The 17527-nt window shown below is 39.7% G+C and overlaps 1 protein-coding gene across 1 annotated transcript in view; it reads left to right on the forward strand.

Annotated features, from left to right (window-relative positions):
* Positions 1-1366: 1366 nt before the first annotated feature.
* LOC145994985 (uncharacterized) overlaps positions 1367-17527 on the forward strand; it is a 194348-nt gene continuing 178187 nt past the window's right edge. The window contains exon 1 of the mRNA XM_083131518.1: positions 1367-1710. The gene's annotated coding sequence lies outside the window, so the exon portion shown is untranslated. The remainder of the gene's footprint in view (positions 1711-17527) is intronic.

A 17527-nucleotide genomic window follows, 5' to 3' on the forward strand; every position in this document is an offset into this window, starting at 1 on the left:
CCTTTTGTGTCATTGACGTTGTTCGACGGCAGAATAAAATTTGCACTAGTAAAAAGTAAAACCAAAGAAAAAACGATATAGAGCCAGTAGAGAGAGAGGGAGGAGGGAAAGAAGCAAAAGGGGGAATGACAGAGAGAACAAGAGAAAGGTAAAATCAGGTAAAGTTGGAGGAGGAGTACGGGAGGAAAGAAGATAAGAAGAAAAGGATACGAAGGGGTAAATATGAAGGAGAAAAGACAAAGACAGATAGGGGGAGAAAAGTTGAGAAAATGACAGAGAAAGAGAGACAGGGAAGAAGAACAGAGAAGTAGACAGAGAATGAGAGAGAATATGAGAAGTAGACAGAGGGAGATAGAGAATAGTAAAACATGAAAGAGAGGTAGGGAGGAAAGATTGAAATATTGACTCGGACAGACAGAGAGATAGAGAGAAGGTGGGAGGGAGAAGAGAGAGTAAAACAGAGAAGCAGACAGAGAGAGAAATAGTGAAATGTGTACACAAACAGAGAGAAAGAATGAAATATGGAGATGGCACACACACACGAACACGCAGAGAGAGAGAGATAGATACAGTGAAACAAAGAAGCACACAGAGAAAGGAACGCAGAAGTGAACAGAAAAAAAGAGTGAGACATAGAGAGAGGGAGAGATTAAAATATGGAAGCAACACATGGGGAGAGAAAGAGTGAAACAGATTGATTGAGTTGGCGTTTTAAGTGCACTTTATGCACAGTAAAGCTAATCGGGACTGGATCTGCAGTTTAAAGTGGAATCCAAACCACTATGTACCTCCACCAGGTATGGAACCCGCGACCCTTTGATTTCAAGGCGACGACGCTACAACTTATTGTATTTTAAGGAAAGCTCCTAAACGTAGCTTCCCCCGTCACTCTTTTTCTCTATTTTCACGCATATAACTTTTTTCTCAATTGTCATTTTTCTTAATTAGGACACACACAAATATCTATACCTTACCCGGGATTCGAACCCGGAAACCCTGACGTCAACACCTTTAATAATTTTAATAAAATATAAATATAATAATGTAAACACGTGTTGTTCAAAACCGGTTTTCGGACGAAAACTGCAATTTTCCTTTCTGCCATGAGGAATTTCATTTTATTTCGCGCTTCTGAAATATCACCAAGTACGTTGCATAAGAGGTTGAAAGATTAAACATGAGAAACAGCTACAATCAATACAATGTTACTTGCTCGATCGCTGTATGAACCCATACCTGTAAGACGATGATATGGAGTAGTAGACGCGAAATGTTACAGTGGGTTGGCAACAGTGCAGAGTCCGTACAACCGAGCCCCTATTCAGAAAGTCTGCGGCGTGAAGCCAGTCGCTCTCTGTCTGTCGCTACGGGAGGTACGTCGCATGTTCGTTAGTGGTTCTTGGGGTCGTAAACCGATGACAACAGTTTACGACACTTCAAGTTCTCTCCTAAACAGAGGAACGTTGTTTAATAGACGTGTGAGTTTCAGCATTGCAATCTGAAATGTGTGGTCGTTGTGAGTGATAATTACAAGTGCTTGTTTCCTAAAACGGAGGAAAATTTGAAAACAAATATAATAAAATTAAAGGTTCTGTTTTTGCCGGTGGAACAATTGTTTTGGGAACAATTCGTGTTTTGGTGAATTACGTTGTTTTTTGGGACTCCAGTAGTGTGCCTTTGTGGAGTTGGATACATGATTGTCTTGATGTGGTAAGTACAGGTTTAAAAATACGTGAAATATTTCTAATATTGAATTTTTGATTTTCCATATTTCTGACTTTCTAGGGGAGGGACACATTAGGGAAAGGGGGGCAGGTATTATTTTAATTAGCTCAGAAGAATTTCAACAATTCAACATCTATCATTCAATTTTTCTCCCAGCTTCAGATATAATTATTTAAATCTCTGATCCCCACCCCACTTTTAATTTCTCTTACTCCAACAACTTCGAGATGCTATCTAATCTGGACTGGATCTAGAGTTTAAAGTGGAATCTGAACCGTTGGGGGTCGAACCCAGGACCCCTTGATTACAAGGCGACAGGGTTACCACTACGCTGGGACTGAAAATAATCTTTGCATGTTTACCTTTTAATATCGTGTTTTTTATTAATAATATTTTAGTTCAAGTTATTAAAAACTTGTAAATTTTACTTCAAATCCATACCATGTACACATAAGCTGATAGAAAGAAAACTTACAGATTGAAATGAAATGTGCTCTTACCGGGAATCGACGTGAATACTCTTGGCTTAGAAATGCATATGTTTTAACTATCGTCCGCAGGGAGTTGAACTTGTTTTATCATTTTTTAGTATTCAAATTCTTGGCTTAAGTTTAAATGCGTTAATATATGTTACGAGAATTATGAATAAAATATACCTGGTCTGTAATGGGATTGTTGAAGAATCGTGTGATCAAGAGTTCCAGCTTTCAATTTCTATTTCTACCTCTTAGGTTAATCGCGGCGATGAGGATGAATCAATAAGAATATTGTAATGTCACCCTCCATAATCCAAAGGTAATGTCAACTCGATCTCATCCCTTCTTGGGCATGGGTGTTCTTTCTGAGTGACCCTTCATCAATTTTCATCTACTCACAATTTATCATCATCTTCAAAATTAAGTAGAAGTAGCAGAAATGCGATGATAAATAACAAAAATACAGTTAAGAGGAAATGAAGCGTCTGGACAACAATCCTGATATACGTATGCTGCACCTAAATGCAGCAGGTTTGGGTTTTTACAATATCGAAAGCTTCAGGGAGATTGTGGTTACTCGCGTATGATGTAAGAAAGACAAGGCACTTTCTTCCCCTTAAATTTCCCAAAGAGGAGCAGATAATATATGTATTTACATGTAGAAAATTTTGTTTATGTCAATGTTAACCCACAAAAAATGTATTTGAAGTTGGCGCTACTGCTCGTATGTAACTGCTACGATGCTTCTGTGTAGGATTTGACGCGTTCATCATCAGGCATTTGTACTAATTGGCAGGTATGTTCACGGGGGGAGGGAGGACGTTTTTTTGGGGGGAGATTATAAAAACGAGAAAACAGGGAAGTACGCACTAATCCACATCAATAATCCCTATTTGATCGGGTACGCATATTATCACATATTGTCACGTTTGCAACACGGAATATTCTGACAACATAATCTGAAGGGTGATTGCAACAAACCTGTAGAAACGTTCTTACACGAATATCATTCGTGTTTTATCGAACGAAGTTTGTTTTAAAGTCAAGTTAATAGGGACAGGACCTACAAACCAAGTCATGGAAATATGTTTTGCATCGGGACTCGAACTCGGGAACCATGCTAGATTCACAATCTGCACACACAACACAGAAAATGTGTCAATTGACACAAACATATGCATATATGTGACCCATTACAGTGTACACACTGCGAATGCACTTTTAATGCATTGAAATACATACAGAAATGCATTAAAGGGACCACGTTTATTTCACAGATACCAAAATTACATTTAAAATTTGACTGTAGTTTTAATTTAAAAGCTTTTGTGAATTATTTTGATCACTGCACATCATAAAGAAACAAGGAATTCTAAAGTGCCCGAAAAAAAATTCTCACTGCAGCATTTAAAAAAATATATACTGCCGAAAATCTTCGAGTTTTAACTAAATCCACTTTATGGACGAATAGGCTAATCGGGAATAGACCTGCAGTTTAAAGTGGGTTCCGAATGTGTCTCCATCGGGTATCGAACTCGAGACCCCTTGATTACAATGCGACGATGCAGATCGCAGTGCAGGTCCTGCTGATAATGGAAGCTTGGTACTGCTGTAAATCGATAACCAATAGTTTCGCATTTTGTACACACTAAAACATATGCAACCAAAAGTGGCGTAACAGTCTAATTGGTGTTAGATAACACCTAACCGAGTATTGAAACATTGGTGTTGTTTGAGAGCAAAATGATGTAACACGACACCATAGATGGTGCCAAACAACACCAATTCCGCATTAACACCTAAAGGATGGTGACAACTCCATGCACAACTTTTAAGAGTGACTTTTCTTAATTTACGTCGCATTTCTGCCTATTTAGCCTAATCGCGACGATAAGGATGGATGGTGATCGGGGGAAACTGATAAAGGGGCGCTCAGAAATGAACAGAAATCAGAACACACATGTCCACAAATGGGCTAGAACCCTTTGATCGTGATTTCAGCAACCAACACGTGCGGCCACCGATATGTGGTTTCGCCCACTTGCTCTTGTCTGTACTTTTCGGATAGTCATCTCTTTCTCACAACTGTAGCTTCCCACGAGTGCGGAGTACAGAACGTGGTGCTGACCACATCACTTTCATCTACGAGCACAGGTGGCGCCACGGGGGGTGCAAAGGAGTCATATACATTGGCATGAGCACCCCTTCTCGCATCACCAATTTTCATCTCAATAGTAACAATAACAAAAGCAATACATTAATATATATTGCAAATACATTAATATATATTGCAATTAGGGATGTGCCGAAGCCGATTACAGATGTATGAAAATCGGCCGAAATTGACACATCGGCATCGGTATCGGAATCGGCAAAAATCCGATATTTAAACCGGTATAGATTATACTTTGGTTTTTACCTTCTAATAAGTTTTATATTCTAGTTTTGTAAGATTTATTGAAAATTTGGTTATGATTCGTCATTATTGTAGAGTTTTTGTAATGAAATTATTGCAAACTCATTCAGAGGATCAACCTAAATAAAACAGTACATTGCTGAACCAGGATCTGCTGTTGTATTGGAAATTCAAAAATGAATATTCAAACCTGAAGCAAGTCCTGAGAAAATACTTGGGCATACCTGCTGCATCAGTATTCAGTGATTGAGTGTTCAGTGTTGCTGAACAGATTTGAGATAAGAGAAGAAGTAGGTTACTTCCTAAAGTGCTTCCAAATCTCGTGTTTCTGAAGTTTAATCTGGCAGAACAGGAATCCATTCTGCATTTCAAAGAACTGCTTGTGTACTAATGTTTAATCTCTTGAGAATCCATGTTCTTCTTAAAGGTTCACATAACATTTTGTAGATGCAAATGTACATTCGCATCTCTTGAGAATATATATGTGTATACATATATGCAATAGAAATGTACATAGCAAATTTATTTTTGTCATGCTGAAAATAACATCCCATTTCTGTTTAATAATCGTATGTATCGGAATCGGTTAAATATCGGCATCGGTATTGGTTCCAAAAATTATCGGTGAGTACATCGGCATCGGTGAATTTTCAGCTTCGTCACATCCCTAATTGCATTAATATTATCTGCTCCAACAATATCTGTGGTGACGACTTTCGTGGCTGGTAAACACGGCGCGATACGAAGCCAGGGGTCCCGCGTTGGAATCCCGGCCTGGGTATGGACATTCTCTGTGAGAGTCCCTTGAATTTTATCACTTATCCTCATCGTCACGATTAGCCAAAGATGGCAGAAAAGCGATGCTAAATAATAAAAATCAAATCATTATCGGTGTCTACAAACAAGTCCAAGGTGAAATCCAGCCTCCATTAGCCTCTGTGTAATGTAACTATTATTTCATATTTACTATTATTAAAACAATCTATTTGAAAGCAGCAATGCAGAATATTCGTACTCTTTCTATGTAGTCAGTCGCTTATACACATTATTTTCGAAATTACGTATGTTTTTATGATTTCAGTACTGCATTTTTCATTGCACAGTATTAGCATCGGTGCTCGAAGTGAGGAGGGATGTGGCAGGATGGTATCCACCCCAGCTAGCAAAATTTTCGCAAAGCATTCCCCCAGCTGTCTCATTGTCATCATGTTATATCATAGGAGCATTCCCCTCAAGGCTAGACCAAACACCCCCCCCCCCAGCTAACATTTTGCACTTAGAACGCGGATTAGCATATCGCATATTTGGTAAATTTACATTATGCAACAAAGAAAGACAAAGATGGGTAGCAGCCGTAGTGCAAATGATAGTTCATTAATTCGTTCTGTTCTTTGCCTAATATTGAGATGTTTCGATCTGGCACCTTACGCTTCATGTCAGCCTAGGACCCCACTTAGTTTAATATCATCTATCTTCTTCTTCCCCAGAATCTTTTCCCGTTAATCATTCCTACCACTGCGCCTTTCAGCGGGCAATTCCTTCTTGGCCAATATACCAACCAATTCATTTTCCTTTCCTTGATCACTTCCAGCATTTATCTTCTTTCACCATCTCTTTCCAAGACAGTTTTTTTTTTAGGGCTGAGCCGATACCGATGCCGATATTGGCCGATACTAGTGGCATCGGTATCGGAAAGTATCGGTTGGAATTTATTTACCGATACCAGCCGACTTTCCGGAATTTAGGTATTTTACGGGGTCTGCAAAAATTGCTGCTGGACACTTTCGCGGAGTTCATTTATCCTGGAAATTATGCAAATTTCGAACTTACTTTTTTATTTTGCACTAATTTTGAGGTAAGGGAAAACGAATTTTGTGATTATGTAACATGTATTTGTAATATTTTAATTCTTGAATACTTTATTCAAATTTATTGTTAAATGTATCCATACAATTGGAATAGAACACTTACACACCAATATTGATCAATATTTTTTGAACAGCTTCAAATTATTACTATTATCAAGTATCGGTATCGGTGGGAATCGGTGAGTTTCGGTATCGGTATCGGTTCAAAGTGGTATCGGTATCGGTTCAAAGTGGTATCGGTATCAGTTCAAAGTGGTATCGGTATTGGTTCAAAGTGGTATCGGTATCGGTTCAAAGTGGTATCGGTATCAGTTCAAAGTGGTATCGGTATCGGTTCAAAGTGGTATCGGTATCAGTTCAAAGTGGTATCGGTTCAAAGTGGTATCGGTATCAGTTCAAAGTGGTATCGGTTCAAAGTGGTATCGGTATCGGTTCAAAGTGGTATCGGTATCGGTTCAAAGTGGTATCGGTATCAGTTCAAAGTGGTATCGGTATCGGTTCAAAGTGGTATCGGTTCAAAGTGGTATCGGTATCGGTTCAAAGTGGTATCGGTATCAGTTCAAAGTGGTATCGGTATCGGTTCAAAGTGGTATCGGTTCAAAGTGGTATCGGTATCGGTTCAAAGTGGTATCGGTATCAGTTCAAAGTGGTATCGGTTCAAAGTGGTATCGGTATCGGTTCAAAGTGGTATCGGTATCGGTTCAAAGTAGTATCGGTACAAAGTGGTATCGGTTCAAAGTGTATCGGTATCGGTTCAAAGTGGTACCGGTATCGGTTCAAAGTGGTATCGGTTCAAAGTGGTATCGGTATCAGTTCAAAGTGATATCGGCTCAGCCCTAGTTTTTTTCTTTCTTTGTCAACAATAACAAGAAAGTGAGAAACTGTCTTATTAGGAAAAATACCGTTTATTTTTTAAGTGCAACAGATCGCACCCCTCACAGTAAGTTCACCCCATAAGAACCACTCAGATTCTGGCACCCTCAAGGTCTACGACCATAGCTGAGAGGAGGTGTTCACCCTCCGGATGGTGGTCACCCTCACGAGACCTCACCCTCACCATCACTCCCCAGAACACTTGAGAGGGTAAGGGCGAGCCGTGAGGGCGTGTGAAAGCGAGAGCAAATCGTGAGGGTGGATTCAAATGAGCTCAGTCTAGTTCGTTGCACTTTTTGACACTAGGTGTAGTGCAGGTGTAACCCGGTGCCATGCTGGTGAAAGGAAATACCGTTCAACCAACTAGACGGAAAGCGGTGTTCAAGTTCAGAATATTCAACAAATGCCTGTCTGCTGCTTTAAACGTACATTTGATTAGTTAGCACGTACCACGTGACCATACACCACACACTACACCGCTCCAGAACGTAGTGCAAACGGCGCAGACACCAAATACACTACTTGACTCCAAATCAACAAAAGTAGACGAGTCTGTGTTGCACAGTTTAACCAACTATACGTGTGAGTGCAAAGAGAGCCAAAAAGTGGAGTGAACTGGACGGTGCTATTCATTCAAAATGATCACCTCTGAGAAATATCGAATATCTCACCTCTTCAGCGATCATGAATATAGGAAAAAACCTTGACAGGTTCTGAGCTTCAAGGGTCAATGTGTTTGCAGAAGAAAGGCCCTGAAATTGGGAAAACATCTACACTCTTACATGCACAAATACCGCACTAAAAATGAACGAAATAGCTGTCTGGTGTGTTGAACATGAAATCTGACGAGACTAAACGAAGCAATGCAAGTTCAAGGTAGGCGAAGTACTTCAATTAGCCGTTAATAATGCAGTCGAGAGACATTTATGATCACAGCCGTCGCATTCTGGGGTCAAGGACGTCCTCCTGCTAACTCGTGTGTCTGCACAGCGCAGTGACTGTCTGCTTTGAATCAATGTTCAGCTGCATACGAGCTTAGGCTCTTGAAAATGGATGGTACTTAGAAAGCTACCAGCAAAGCACTTCGGCTTCGATAGCCTAAGCATGTGCCGATTAATGTAAATGGTATGTCACGTAAAACTCTCGAATTGGCAAAGGGAAAGAGACGTTTATTTAGCTCTCATTTTAATTCTGTTGTTTGTGTCTGGATTTTCAGAGCACCTAACGAGGAAAAGAAAGTTAAAAAAGAGTAAACGTCATGGTCCCCTATTAAATTAATATCATTGTCAGTTTACGGAGAGGAGGGAAGAGAAGGGGCAAGAGGAGAGGGAAGGAGGAGAGATGAGAGAGGGTTGCAAAGAGAAAGGAAAAAAGGAGAGATAAGAGGGAGGGGAGAGAGGGTGACAAGGAGATAAAAAGAGGGAGCTGAGAGAGAGGAGAAAGAGATGAGAGAAGCGGACAAAAAGAGAGAGACGAGAGAGGAGAGAAATAGAGAAAGAAAATGATATGGAGGGAGGGGAGAGAGAGAGAAGATAGAAGTAGAAATGGGAGGGAAAGAAAGAGGGAGGAGAGAGACTGGAGAAAGAGGGAGAAACGATAGAGGGGACAGAGAGAGAATGAGGAATAGATAAGATGTGGAGAAAGAGGGAGAGATGAGAGAGGGGGAGAAAGAGGATAATAGAGACAGAAAGATAGGAAGAGAAAAATCTTGTTTTGCTCGCAATGCAAACTTTCGTATATTCATCACATCAAGTGCATATGCATTGCTTAAAAATAGTTGGTATATGCAATTTGTTTATGATAATGGATGTGAAAGGTGGTCCCTTTCACTGAAGAAGGTTTGTACCGAAAAGAGATGAAAGGAGTGGAGATGGCTACATGACATTTAAGTGCATAATCTATATCCATCCCCTGGTATTATCGGGATAGGTAACGCAAGAAGACATCGGTGTGCAGGTCATGGGATACGATAGTAAAGTTTACAGGGTTCTTGTTGGGTAACCTGATGGTAAGTGACCTGTGGAATGACCAAGACGAAGATGGAGTTACAATATTACGCTGGACCTGAAGGAAACTGGGAAGATGGTTTGATCTTGTCCAAGGGAAGTGAAAAACTGCAATAAACCTTCGGGTTTAGGAATGCCAACGAGTAAACTCTAGTTCTAGCTGCTTCTAAAAATTCACGGGATTTTGTTTCCACAGAATTTATTTGTAGAGGCCGAAGAAGATAAACAAGTAACATCAATCCAATGCTTCGGTCCCTTCGTCAAAGATTAAGTATCACATACACACAGAAAGACCATTCATATGTAAAAATGTCACGCTTTTATTCAATCTATGCGAAGAATATGTGAATACTAGCGCATATATTACCAAATTGAGGCTGGCTGGCCCTTTCTCTCTTTCAATTGAAAGAAATAATTGTTATCCCCCACCCCCCCACCTCCTCTAAGCTTTCCTGCCAACTTGAGAAACGGCCCTCGCCGTCTTCTCCCTCTGCTTGCTTTAAAATTGTTAGCTTTTACGCACATACGCACTTCCAGCGTATCGCGTTTCACGCATTATGTTGCGACGGAGCCAAGTCCATCTGCAGACTCAAGACTGGGAGGGTCAACGCACTGCGTGCCAGGACTTTTCCCCCATTTTCATATTTGCAAAACAAATATGGAGACTCTAATATACTCTCTCCCCCCAGGAATCTTGTTCTTTAAATATTACATTAGAGACTTCAAGTTGAAGAAGAGCATTTTTTACGCCCTTTGGAGGCAGATTTGAAGAAAGACAGCAAAATATGACGCCAAGACTTTTAGTAGAGAAATGGAGATTTTGCTGTAACCTATAGATTTTTTTTATATTTCAAACAGACTATCAAAAGTATGTAGTATCTGGATAACAGTAAATTGAATCTGCATGAAGCTTCTTTAGGATTAATCTACCCAAAGTATCTCCAGGACGAACTAAAGATCAAGTGGAACTTTGAGACAGTCAACAACAGTCACAGGCCAAACAGAATAAGATCGAGTAATACAGCCTTTGTTAGAAAATAAAAGCCACATACCAAATACAATGAGATAAAAGTAATACATGCTTTGTTACAAACCAATTAACAGGAACCACACACCGAACAGATGAGATAAGAGTAATACAGGATTTGTTAAAACAACAGCAACAAAAAACAGTCAACAATACCCACATACCAAACAAAATAAGAAGAGTAATATAAGTTTTCTTAGAAAACAATCAATAGAAGTCATATACCAAACAGAATAAGATAATATTGATATAGCTTTCGTTAGAACAGTCAACAGGAGCCACACACTAAACAGAATAATGTAAGAGTTATAAAGCCTTTCTTAGAAAACAGTCAACAGAATTCACATACCAAACAGAATAAAATAAGAGTGACACAGACTTTGTTAGAACAGCCAACAAGAGCCACATAACAAGACAGAGTAAGATAATAGTAATGCAGGCTTTGTTAGAAAACAGTCAACAGAATCCACATACCAAACAGAATAAGATAAGAGTGACACAGCCTTTGATAGAACAACCAACAAGAACCACATAACAAAACAGAGTAAGATAATAGTAATGCAGGCTTTGTTAGAAAACAGTCAACAGAATCCACATACCAAACAGAATAAGATAAGAGTAACTCAGCCTTTGTTAGAAAACAGCTAACAAGAGCCACATATCAAACAGAATAAGAAAAAAAGCAAGGCTTTCTTACAGCCTGTTTTAAACTATTGTCTTGGACTCAAACGCTTCCGAGTTCGATTCAGGATAGCTTTATTGTTGACTTTGATTGCAGATAAAGAAGCTTTTATGACGAGGCAGCCAGAAATAGAAAATATTGCTAGAAGAAGCCTCTGCCTGTAAAAGCGTCAAAGCATGAAGGTGGGGCTAGCAATTGAGATCTAACAAGTCTCGCAAAGCCATTTGGATTACTATGAGTCATTTTGGAGCCAGTCTGGTAACACTCCCGAAGGCAGCTGGTTCGAAATTTATGTCGCCAGTTCGCAGACGAACAAACCACCTGCATAACCGGACAGGGAAAACAGGTGTTGAAAGGCCGTATGGTGTAGGCTTTTTTTTTAAAAAAAATATTCTCTCTCTTACTTGCAACTGCAAAAGTTACAACCTTTTACAACAGATTCAAAGGCGCCAAAAAGGTTGAGACACCAGGTGTCCTTTGTGACAGGTTCCACTTTTTTGGTGCTTCTTCCACATTTCCGTATATCAACGAAATTAGTTACCTTGATACTGACAATAACGGGAATTAAATTGAAACCTTTGTACATGTTACTCATAGCTTCTTGGTTTTTATATACATACGCGTATTTTTCTTTTCTGCTGGAGAGAACAGTTCAACTGTCTGAACCTAAAGTTTGTTCCAAACCATTGAATGGAACTTGCTGGTCCTTGATTTCAAGAAAATGACATTAGCCAACAGTCTATCAAAGAGGCCCAATTCTTCTCCGATCTTCTGATCAACAACTAAAGCCCTTCACGTGACAAGAATTAGAACAGATTTTTGTCTTTACATTAATGACTTAGTGATGACTGAATCGTAGATCACAAGAACTGTAGTCCGCTTCCTGTAAGTCAATTCCATGTACAGATTGGTTAATTGAACTTAACCTGTAGTTTAGAATGACATTCAGATTATCCATTGGTTTCAAAGCTGATGCAGTATAATTTGATATCAGGATGTCTTGCCTATTCTCACTTTCAACAATTCAAAATTAAGAAAGGGTCTTTCAAAATTTGGAAATTTGAATTGGATTGGATTGAGTTGGTGTTTAAGTCCACTTTATGCACAGTAAGGCTAATCTGGATTGGACCTACAGTTTAAAGTGGAATCCGAACCACTATACGTCTCCACCGGGTAACGAACCCGGGACACCTTGATTACAAGGCGACGACGCTGCGCCATCGGGGAGGCTTGGAGATTTGAACGAGCAAATAGTACCCTACTGTGTCTATTCTCTTTCAAGTATTCTGCAGTGAATTCCACGGCGCTAAAGGTCTCAGTTTCACAGACACGACACTATAATTCCGGAAGAGATTAACAAAAGATGTTTTCTGATTTGAGTCTCGGTTTTGTATAAGGTAAAGCAACAAATTATTGCTGTAAAGTAACCTGTTTTTCTATTATTTCTAAACAAGGCTATGATATTAATGACCGTTGTAACGGGAAAGTGCACCTGTTAGATTCGGCATTACCACTTCTGCAATAGAAGGAACTGCTGCGGTAACTGTCCGTGCCTTCTACAAGTAACAGCGTTACCTCTAGAGGTAAACGAGAAGAAGAGTTTTTGTCGCTCTGCCAAAACTGGTTAAAGTGAATCAAAAAGTCATTAGAAAGAAGTTGGGAGGAAGTTCTTGCTCGCTTTCTGTTGGCGTCAGGGTGTCACGACCTTAATCGACCAACGCAAGAGCGAAAAGGAGACTTTGGCAACAACAACTTTACCAAACGAACTTCCCAACTTTCTGGAATATTTTTCTTGCTTCTTCTTTGCTTTAGGGACGGTTTTTATGCGGGTGCATGTACTGGAACGCAATTTGTTTCCGCGTTCCAGCACACTCTCATTTGGATATTTCTCGTTCTTGCTGTATCTTGTCCTTCAAGTTACCATGGACAGTTGAGACAACTCAGTTTAATTACTTAGCGAAATCCAAAACAAAATAACAACTTACTGAATTTTAAAGGGTATTTGCTTATTGTACGTCACTTTTCTACCTCTCCAGATTAAAACCTCGACGATGAGGATGATGTGGTGATCTAAGGAAACTGAAAATATATAAATCCAATAAAATGGAGATTCCTTGCCCCAAGACTCGAACCTAGAATTCCTGATTTCATCGTACAATAAGGAAACCACTCGGCCACGTAGATTAACAAAATTTGGAAACTGTTTAAGAAACGTTATTTAATAGTATGTGTCCACTTTGAATCTAGTGTCTGCCAGTTATTACAAAGTATCTTTGAAATGTGACTTTTCATATACGGCTCAAGGTTGAGTTGAGTTTTGGTTTTAAGTTACTGTATGTAAAGGTAAAAGGTAAAGTGTTCCCCTGTGCATAGCACCACGCCATGAAGGCGTATAGGGGGTGTGGGGGTAACGCCCACACTTTCTTGATCCGGTCGTGAGTGGGGGTGATGTGATCAGCATCACGCCCCTGACCGCCTTTACCCCCCAGGGTTTCCCCCAGGTACCCATGTTATTCGACGCTGGGTAGGCGCCGGGGCCGCTTCCACCGTTAGAAAAGTTCCCGGATTTGAACCGGCCGGGGATCGAACCCGGGACCTTGAGCATGGTAGTCAGACGCGTTACCGACTGAGCCACCGCGGCCACAGTTACTGTATGTACAGAAGGAATAATTGGTTGACTGATTGCTTTGAATTGTTGTTTTATGTCCACTTTATGCACAGATAGGCTAATCGGGACTAAAGTGGGATCCTAACCACTGTGCAATGTCACTCCACCGGTTATCCATCTCTTGACTACAAGGCGAGGACGTTACGTCATTCGAGAGGCCTATATCGCTCAAGGGCACTGGACAACAGATTCCCCAGTACATGAGTATATTTCTCTTTTGTATTAGAAAATAAATAATTTATGTTTTTTAAACATTGTAAAAATTATTATATTTACATTTCTAACATCTGTACAAACTCTTTTAGCTTTCGTTACCTTTAAAATATTACGTATTCCGTACTAGGAACATAGAAAATGTCTGAAAATTTGCATATATCCTATTAGAGTCAGTGGATGAATCTATCTGCTGAGCACCCCAGGGGTTGGCGACGCGGAAATTTGAAATCGAAATTACTTTTTTTACCCCTCACTGAGTCTTTCTCACCCTTTCCTTCGAATGTCGCAGAGCAGAAAATCAGATTTCCACCAATACATTACAACCCTGGTCGGGCGTTACGAGAACTGGGCAAAAAAGGGGCAACAGGCTGCTAAGTACAATTGCCGCATGCAGTGGTGTTGAGGGGGGTCCCAGCTGTGCATTTCTCGTTGATGAAGCTTTTCTTTGGAGTGCGATGTTTACCACGGTACAGTGCAGACCGTCGAAACTAACGAAAAGCTACCGTGATCGTTTTCCCAAATATTAATGGCCATTACATAGTTATTATAATTAAAGTAAGTTAAGATTTACTTTTTAAATATATATATTTCTGGTACATGCAACCGTAATTTATAATCATTTACAATCGTTATGCTTGATAAAATATTAAAATATAAATAAAAAAAGACGGCTGCGTCCCTTTTTCGCAAATTAACATGCAGAGTGTTTAGTTTTACTGCTTTTCACTTCGGCGTGAAACCCCTGTGTCTTGTGTCACTTGTCACGTACGTCTGAAAGTTTAACCGTAAATGTTGCAAACGTAAACCGACTTTACAGAAAGTTTTGGCACATCGGTATAGCCAGTATCAGAACAGGAAGTTCTTTCTATCACTGCAGACGAAATCCTCCCTCTGGCTAGGAAAGGAGTAGCGTGCCGGGCTGGTGCTTCAAGGGTCGCGTGGCTATCATCATTACCCCTACAACGCAAGCGTGCATCTAACATAAAAAAAGAAGCAATAATGTAATCACAAACATCGTTCAAGTCGTGCTCGACAAACAACGGTAGTCCCTCTTAAGTACAGGAATTCAACAAATTTTACATCGAATTACAAGAGATCTAGTAACCCCTGCAACGTGAATAATGGCAAGACGTTTAATGCACCCGAAGAAACACGAAGAACATGTGTGTCCATGCAATGGGCCAGCGTTTCTTCTTTTTGTCCGGCAATGTCCACCATGGTATTTATGTCAGACATAAATTTCCCCTTGATTGTTCCAAACCTCAGGTTTTTGTCGACATTATGTCAGCTTTCCCAGGAAAATTTATTGCCCGGATGGTCTGGTCCGGAGCCAAACAACATTGCTCAGCTTAATGACGTAACATTTAGCAGGACAACGAGACAAAGGTTTGGGTATGTGTGTACCCAAGCAGGAAGGCTCCAGCAAGTTTGGACACAAGAAAGATTCCTACCAAATGCCGCTGTGGAAAATTGAAGAAGCGTTTGAAAGATGGTGCAGGTACAGAATTGATGTCTTCACTAAGATGGGTTGAACTGAACTTGTTTGCGAGGAACCATGCGTACTGGTGGAAACGTATTTAATGTCCTCCAAGAAGAGCGATTTATCCACATCAAACTTCTTTTTTTTCTTAAATTGAAATTTGTTTCAATACCAGAATTCGAATGTGAGAAAATTATTGAGGGGGAAATTTTCGTGATATTATTTCTAATTATATTCTAATTTAATATAATCCATCTTATGTAATAAATTGTACCTCTCTTTTTTTATTTAAATTACGGGGAATCCCAGAGCTTCCGCGTGGCAGTCACACGCCCTACCGACTGCATTTCCATAGCTCACATTATTCCACACGATTAACTAAAAAATCCTCAGAATTGCCAGAAACGTGTTACTTTTTAACTACTTTATACATCAATTCAATTATCGTACTTTTCTACTTTACTGTACTTGTTACTTCTATCGCATTGTCTTGTCTTTCAATTTATTTCATTTTTCATGTCAGTGGCGTGGTGCTGATCACATCACCCCCAGCTCGGCCGAGATCAAGAAAGTGCGGGGCCCTAACCCCACACCCCCTATACGCTTTCATGGGGTGGTGCAAAGCACAGGGGAGCACTTTACTTTACTTTTTTCATGTCAGTATTATTATTACTAAATTAACTTAGAGGGGTGTTAGGTGGTAGGCTAGTGGCACAGTCTCTCACCCAGATATAAAGAACAGTTCTTTCTAGCGGGCTGTGGATAAAGTTAATTGAATTCATTTGAAATTAACAGATGGCAGTAGTAATGTAAAACAGTATTAGAAGGACACTAACGTTCACATCATTAATAAAGCATAAAAAGATCCCAAAATAAATGTCTGTAAAATTTGGGAGAGAAAAGATAGGACAACAATTTTCACATATTTCTCCACAATATCTGAGGTTGAGAAAATAAGGTTAATCCGCAGAGAAATTAGTTAAATTTTAAACCATTACTGTTGATTTGCATTATATTTATTTATTTGTCTTTTACAGAGTAAGGACATCTCCAATTACAGAGGCATTAATATAACATAAATAATGTGAATATGAATATAAGTGAGATTAAATAGCATGCATACATATTACATAGTTATTAACTATTACATAAATACACTTATGTAACGTCGAGTAATGACGTGCTCGCACATATATATATACACGTACATAACACATAAATTATCCATATATCCACAACCAATATTATCACATTTCTCATGAATGTACAGAATAAATATAATCATAATAGGATAGAAAGAATAATGAAATAAATACATACAAGCGTGGTACGATTGAATTAATTAATTTATCATTATTCTGATATTAATCGCAATGATGAGGACGATTGTTGAATTGATAGACTGGGCAAACCACATATAAATGTCATGCTTCAGATCGTTGGTAAGCTCTCGTCGAATATACAAAGTACAGTGGCGGCGATTAGGAGGAAATTGCCCCCCCCCCACTTATTGACACTTTTACTGCCCTTTCCCCCTCCCCAGTTTTGGAACCCAATCGCCACCACTGGCAAAGTATACACGTATGTCCACTCATTCCTAGGCGCCGCAGTATTTCCACGAAGAGACCAAGAAAGTTGTTTTATTGTTCCAGTTGCTCAGAATTCCTAATAATTAAATATTTTCTGGAAGGAATATTTCCTTCAACAACAAATTTCTTCGGCGCCACTTGATTAAGCACGTGCGTCGGCAGCAGCGTTTTTGAAACTTCCCGTCAGTCCAATCACGCTAATTATGCACGTTTTCGAATGCATGTAGTTTCGGTGTTATTAAAAATCGTCCTTGACACTACGCCCGTGCAAGTTTCGCTGGAAATTGAGAACTTGGGATGTTTTCAGTGCCGCCACGTTGGAGCTATGACGTCACGCACGAGGGACCAGGCGTCAAAACAGACACAAGCGTGAGCGCATGAAAAGATGTGCATTCTACATCCTCTGTTTGTTTACGAGAAATTGACGCAAGTTTGAATTCTGCAAGTGTTGACTTGGGATGCACGGATTCAGCAGCTTTCACGGCATGTTTACCAAAGTTA

The sequence above is a fragment of the Lepisma saccharinum genome, chromosome 11, assembly GCF_977018435.1.
Source record: "Lepisma saccharinum chromosome 11, izLepSacc3.1, whole genome shotgun sequence".
NCBI classification, from domain to species: Eukaryota; Metazoa; Arthropoda; class Insecta; order Zygentoma; family Lepismatidae; genus Lepisma; species Lepisma saccharinum.